The sequence below is a fragment of the Solanum stenotomum genome, chromosome 4, assembly GCF_019186545.1.
Source record: "Solanum stenotomum isolate F172 chromosome 4, ASM1918654v1, whole genome shotgun sequence".
Lineage (NCBI taxonomy): Eukaryota > Viridiplantae > Streptophyta > Magnoliopsida > Solanales > Solanaceae > Solanum > Solanum stenotomum.
In genome coordinates, this window is record NC_064285.1 from 20,235,528 (window position 1) to 20,242,191 (window position 6,664).

Genomic DNA, 6,664 nt, shown 5'->3' on the forward strand with positions numbered 1-6,664 from the left:
AAAATATTTGCTTCGTCAGTATAATGGTACCTCGTATTCTGCTAAATTTCAAACTCACTCAACGATAATAAATCACACAAAAACTTTTAAATTGCAAGAAAAAGAAGAGTAGAAGATTAAAAAAATTGTGGTTGAAAATGAGAGGAAGTCCCTCTATTTATAGTCAACAAAGGGTAGTATGAACAATTGTTTTTGCGTCTTATCTGAAAAGTCATGACATTTCCGAGAAGTCACAACCCTTTGGCAAAGACACAACTTATTGAAAAAGTCACAACTCTTTGGAAAATTCATAACTCATCGAAAAGTCACAACCCTTTGAATAAAGACACAACTTATCAAAAAAGTTACAACCTAAGTTAGGGATATTAAAGTAATTTAACATTCAAGTTAGGAGTTTATGCTTTTAAGTTATTAAAATTAAAATTAAAAATAAAATAAAATAAAATATTAATATAATATTAATATTAATATATAGAAGATATAGATATATAGAGATAGATAGATAAATATAGATAATGATAATATTGCTACCTTTCCAATTTTAACTTTTTCGTAACAATTATTTATACTCTTTTTATGATAAAATATATATATATATATATATATTTGGACTGATTTGCTCTCCTTAAGATTATGATATTTTGAAGAATTATTTTATCAATATCTCTTTTGAAACTATAAACCAAAAATAAGATATATATTTTGAATATGCCAGAGAGCTCTCGTCTTCTTTGTAGGGTTCTCCTCTCTTATTCCTCTTCAATCCTCACCAATCTTCCCATCATATTTTCTAGCAAAAAGCAATCAATTATTTTCTCCTATTCCTCTTCGGCCTTTTCTAGTCTTCTCATCATAATTTTGTATAAAAATTGATCATTTTCACTATGTTTCTTCAACATATGAAGGCATTTTGTTTTATAAAGGTGTTATTCGACTTAGCTTGTACGCTTCTTGATTATTCCACCAAGTATTCATTGTCTCTCACAAGCAAAGCTATCAAGTAACTCTATACACTGACAAATGGAAACGATATGTTGTGATGGTATAAAGAGCTTGCTTATGATCCTTATGAAATCATCTGAGACTACCTAGCTATTAGCATTTGATGAAGAGGAGCTTAACTAGTTATGTGTACAAAATTGAATAAAAAATCGAACTAAATTGAAAATCGAGTCAAATCGGAAAAAACATTCGACTAATAGTTTTGTTTAACTTGGTTGGTATTGGAAAAGAACACTCGATTATATTTGGATTGGTTTGATTTTAACTAAAAAAAATCAACCCGAACAAAACCAACCCGACATTATATATTTTATTTTTAAAATTTACTTTATACATAAAACTACTTACTTTGATGTAATTTCTAAATATTACTTATTACTTTTCATAATTTTTATCTTTTAACATACTTTTTCAAGTCTTTTGAGATTTCGAATTTTGAATAATGCAATGAAGGTTATAGTTCATAGATATTAGTGACTCTAATAAAGTTCAATTAAAAATAAAATCATACTAATGCTAACAAAAAAAATTAATTCAACACTAAGAATGACAATAATGTTGAATATTTGTTCGTTTGTTTTACATTGGTTTAGACATTTAAAATACATAACCTAATTTTTTAATGTTTAATGTAATTAATACATAGTAGACTTATTTTAGCATGATTTAGTACTTTTAAATTATGATCATTTTCGTTGTAACTTATCAATTTGCGATATTTATTTTATACGATTTCTTTATTATTTTTTATTGAATATTTTAGTGTCATCACTTATATCATAATTTGTGTTATTTTCTTAAGAAACGCCTTAGATAGTTGTATTTTGATTGGACTAAAGAAACATTTGGAGCACAAGTTAATTATCTGTTTGTGTGAATACTTTACCGAAAAATCCAAAAACCCAAAAAAAAATTCAAAAATTATTAGTTTGGTTTGATTTAAAATTTTAAAAATTCAACACAAATAGTTTAGTTTGATATTTGAAAAATTCGAACCAACCCGAGATTGAAAAACCCCGAGTTTTATTAGTTTGATTTGATTTATAAATTTTAAAAATTGACACAAATAATTTGATTTGATATTTAAAAAACTAAAACAAATCCAGTCATGTACGCTCATATTCTTGATATATAATTGATCCAAACAAATCTAGATAGACAAACTTAAACATCTATAATGATGCACTAAGTGTATAACCGGACAATATGGCTGCGCTAAAACCTGCACATATCTATCGTTCCATAAATTAGTATTGCACCTGAGTGGCAAACTTTTCTGAAATTTCAGCCCAACAGAAAAAAAGTGTACTGCTTAGTTTCTGTTACTTACCGTTAGTGGTTGCAAATGGGTGGGTTGGATAAAATTTGGGCGGGTTAAAAATGGGTCAATATAAAATGGATAATAATTAAATTTGTCCAATCTCATATGGGTAAAAATGGGTTGGATAAAATACAAGTTTACTCATATTTGCATAAAGACACCTTAACTTTGGAAGTGTCTTGTCACCTCACAGAACTATTTAATATCTTTGTAATGAGCCATTTTGACCCATTTCCTCGTCTGGGTTGTTACGNCGCGCGTGAGGCAGTGTTTTCACTGCCATTAACCAACTATAAAGTGTCACGTGTTGTTTTATTTCTTTATTATTAATTATTTAATTAATTTAAATAACATCATCTTCCCCAAATTTAAAGAGAAAAGAGCCGTTGGTAGCCCTAAAATCGATTTCAACTTTTTTTCCAAAGCAAGCTCAACGTTGGTGCTCTCTCTTTGACGAATTTATTGTTTACCCCAAGTCTAATAAGGTAGGAATTTGTTTTATCTTTTAATTTCCAGAAGAAAACGTTAATAATTTGAAGTTTTTTATGGTTTAATTTCTTCTTAATTTTGTGATTAGATTTGACCGAAAATGGAAAATGCAATGTTGAATCGTATTTGTAATGATGAGAACGATCCGATGTCACGAGTGAAATTGCGATGCAAACATGGTAACTTACTTTCAATGCAAACTTCATGGTCGGAGCACAATTTAGCTCAAAGATTTCGGTCTTGTCCACACTATCGTGTATGTTTCCTAATTCTTTTCTGGAGATCTTTTATTTATGCATTTTTCTTTAATTTGTGTTTTTACGTATTTTAGGAGGATGCGTGCAACTTCTTTAGATGGAGGGATCGTGAAGATGTTGATATACGATCCGAATACGTTATTCTAAGATTGGCAAAGAGAATTAAGGAGTTGGAAAAAGCATTGGCACGTTATGAAAGTCGTGTTGAAAGTAACCAAGTCATGATGAAGGAGAAGAAGAAGAACAAATGTTGTAACTTGAAGCTAATTGTCTTGATCATTATTGTGTGTTTTCTATTTTTAAGCCTAACTAAGAATGTGAAAGATGGAAGTTGTAGGTGTGCAGCCAAAATTGCCATAGACATGTTTAGTTACTTTCAAGTTTTTGAAGCTGTAGGTGTGTGTAACTTGAAGCTAATTGTCTTGATCTTGCTTTGTCGAATGCTCAAGTTTTTGTTGGTCTTTGTTGTCGAAATAGTTATGATTTGAACAAGTTGTTAATGTATTTGGTTGTCTATATTATTGTGGTAACCATTTGAGAAACTTCAAAAATATGTTCAACTACAAATAAATGAGAAGAATATAGCTAAAAGCAACAAAAACACTGACAAAAAAGAGGACTTCATTCCAACATAATCATTCAATTTGACGTGTATTGCTATCAAGTTGTTCTTGTTTTGTACACGCTAAATTGAGTTTGATTCCAACCAAAAACAACACAAAAATATACATAATTAAAATTTGTTTGTCAAAATGAACAAGACAACATCAAAATGCCCTACTTCCATGGCACATAAGTCATCCTACTTGAACTTGTTTGGCTTTGGCTATTAGTAGTAGCAGTAGCTGCAGACCTAGTTTGGATAACCTTTTCAGCCCTCATTCTTTCTAGGTTGGTACTGGTAATAGTTGTCTTCCCCTTCCATTTGAATCCACGTACTGGTGTGTAGCCAATATCACCAATAACAACATCAGCCCTCTTTGTCACTCTTGTACTAGTATTTATGGCTCTTCTACTTGGCAATCCAGGTTGCTTAGTCAAATAAATACATATTCAAATCAAAAGACATTTAGGCTTGCATTGAAAGTTGTAAACTTACATTGATAGTTGTAAACTTACATTGAGAGTTGTAAATCCATCTTCAGCTTGGTATATGCCAACACCTACCATTCTTGGCCTTTTAAAAGCTCTTGTTTGTCCTCTACTTGTGTCCTCATGTTCAACTAGTCTCTTCCCTCTTGCTTCAGAACTATTTTGACTATGTTGAGGCATTCATCTTTGTCTACATAGTCCTTCATTCACATTTCTTTCTTGAGGCATTCATCTTCCTGTACATGTTCCTACTCTTTTACCTCTACCTCTACCTCTACCTCTACCTCTACCATTAAAAGTCTGTAATTTGAAACTCAAATATTAAAGCATATCTATATTGTCTATAGAACTTGAAACTCTTTTTGTGCCTCTTCCTCTACCACGTTCATTATTTGTGGTGGCCTGATTTTCACACATCAGTGCATGCAATTACAACTAAATCTTGTACAAATGAATATATATATATATATATACATGTGAAGAAGCTCCAGGTGATTGAGTTGAACTATTGATCTACCTCTTGCTCTGCCTCCTACTGCTCTTTTGGTAGCATGTATATTGATATATAAATACATATACATGTACATATAACTTACATTTGAAAGTAACAAATAAAAGTATGTGTCTGAGAAGATGGTTCAGCTGACTGACTTAGACCAGTACCTCTTGCTTGAGAAGATGGTTCAGCTGATTGACTTGGACCAACTTGATTTCTTGTAGGACAACCTCTTTTATTGTGTCCTTGTGTACCACATTTGCTATAAGTCATAACAGCACTCCTTTTGCTAAGCTTTTCAATTTTTTTTCTTTCATTTGCTTCCTTTATTCTCACCTTACTTGGTCTTCCAGGCATCTTCTTGATCTTTGGTGGCTTTATAATTGAATTATTTGATGTTGGCCACATTTTCATGTTATTCATTGGCTGAATAAAATGGGCATATGTGCTGAGGTAGGTCTCCTTGCTATAACAACTAGCCACATAATTGATTGGTTCCAACTCCTTGTAATGAAAGGCAACAACACTATGAGGACAAGGAATGCCCCTGAGCTTCCAAGATCTAGAACTACAACTCATACTAACAATGTCCACAATATGTGTAAATCCATAGTGTTTAATCTCAAAACCTCTTTCTCCATTCCAAGTTAGTTACATTGCATAGACTTTTCAATATTTTCTTGCAAAATCTTCAAAGACATAGGAGATATATTAGTGATCCAAGTGTTTGAGAACTCTCTCAAATCACCAATTCTTTTCATCATCTTCACCCTTATCTCCTGAAGCATTGTGATGATTGTTTTATACCTTGCAGGCAGTATCCAAGCATTAAAGCTTTCTGCCATATTGTTGTCCACAACATCACATTTGCTATAGTCCTGAAAATACCTCTTGCACCATGTATCCAAGTTGTACCATAAAAGATCATCCAAACAATCTTTTCCTAATTTCTTCATTGCCTGTATATTATCCTTCAACTCAGCTTCAAATGTGGATTTAGCAATCTTCCAAAATACTCTTCTTCATTCAATTCTTTTACATCTTTTACATCAATTTGCAAGAACATGTCTTGCACATTTTATGTGTTCAACTAGTGGCAATACCTCCTGAACAACAATTTCTAGTCCCTAACAAAGCAACATAACAGAAACATAATTAAAATGCAAAATTAAAAACATAAAAAAAAACACAATCAAACAATAAGACAATAAAGATCTTACCTTTTCCATATCAATAATGATAGATAATTGATGCCCTTCTCCAAGATCAAGATCATTCCTTACTAGTTCAAGAAATCATGTCCATGTAAACTGATTCTCAACCTCAACAATTGCCCAAGCAATAGGCATCATTTGGTTGTTTCCATCCCCACAAACTGTCACTAACAACTGGCCTTTACACACACCTTTGAGAAAACACCAATCAAAACCAATCAACTTCCTAGCACCTCAAAAAATGCTTTCTTTAAAGCATTGAAGCAAACATAAATCCTTGAAAAAATTTCTTCCCAGTTCCATCTTCTTCTCCAACCTTCACTACACAAGTACTACATGGATTACTCCTTAAAATCTCATCTTTATAATCAAAGATCTTACCGTACTGCACAATGTGATCACCCATGATCTCTTGTAACACTCTAGTCCTAGCTCTTCTCACTATTGTCCTACCAACATGGATATCCAACTCTTTTCTAATAATGTCCTGCAACAACACAATGCTGATGTTTGGCTGTTGAGTTATTCTTTCTTTGTATTTGGTGGCCAAAAACTTTGAGTTGCAAAGATAGTTATGAGTTGATGTCAGACATTTATGGACAGGGTTGTATCTTTTAACTATGAAATCTCCACCAGTCTTATTCTTACTTGCACATAACAACCAAGGACAAGTCTTTTTGCAACATCTCACTCTAACTCTGCCAGGCACATTCACATATTTTTCAATTTGAATATGTTCTTGAACTGCATATCTTGTCATTGTCACTCTAAATTCATCAACACTTCTGAAAAC

General features: G+C 31.9%; 1 pseudogene; it reads right to left on the minus strand.

The window, feature by feature from the left end:
• Positions 1 to 3,846: 3,846 nt before the first annotated feature.
• LOC125863433 (uncharacterized) lies at positions 3,847 to 4,389 on the minus strand (annotated as a pseudogene).
• Positions 4,390 to 6,664: the final 2,275 nt, after the last annotated feature.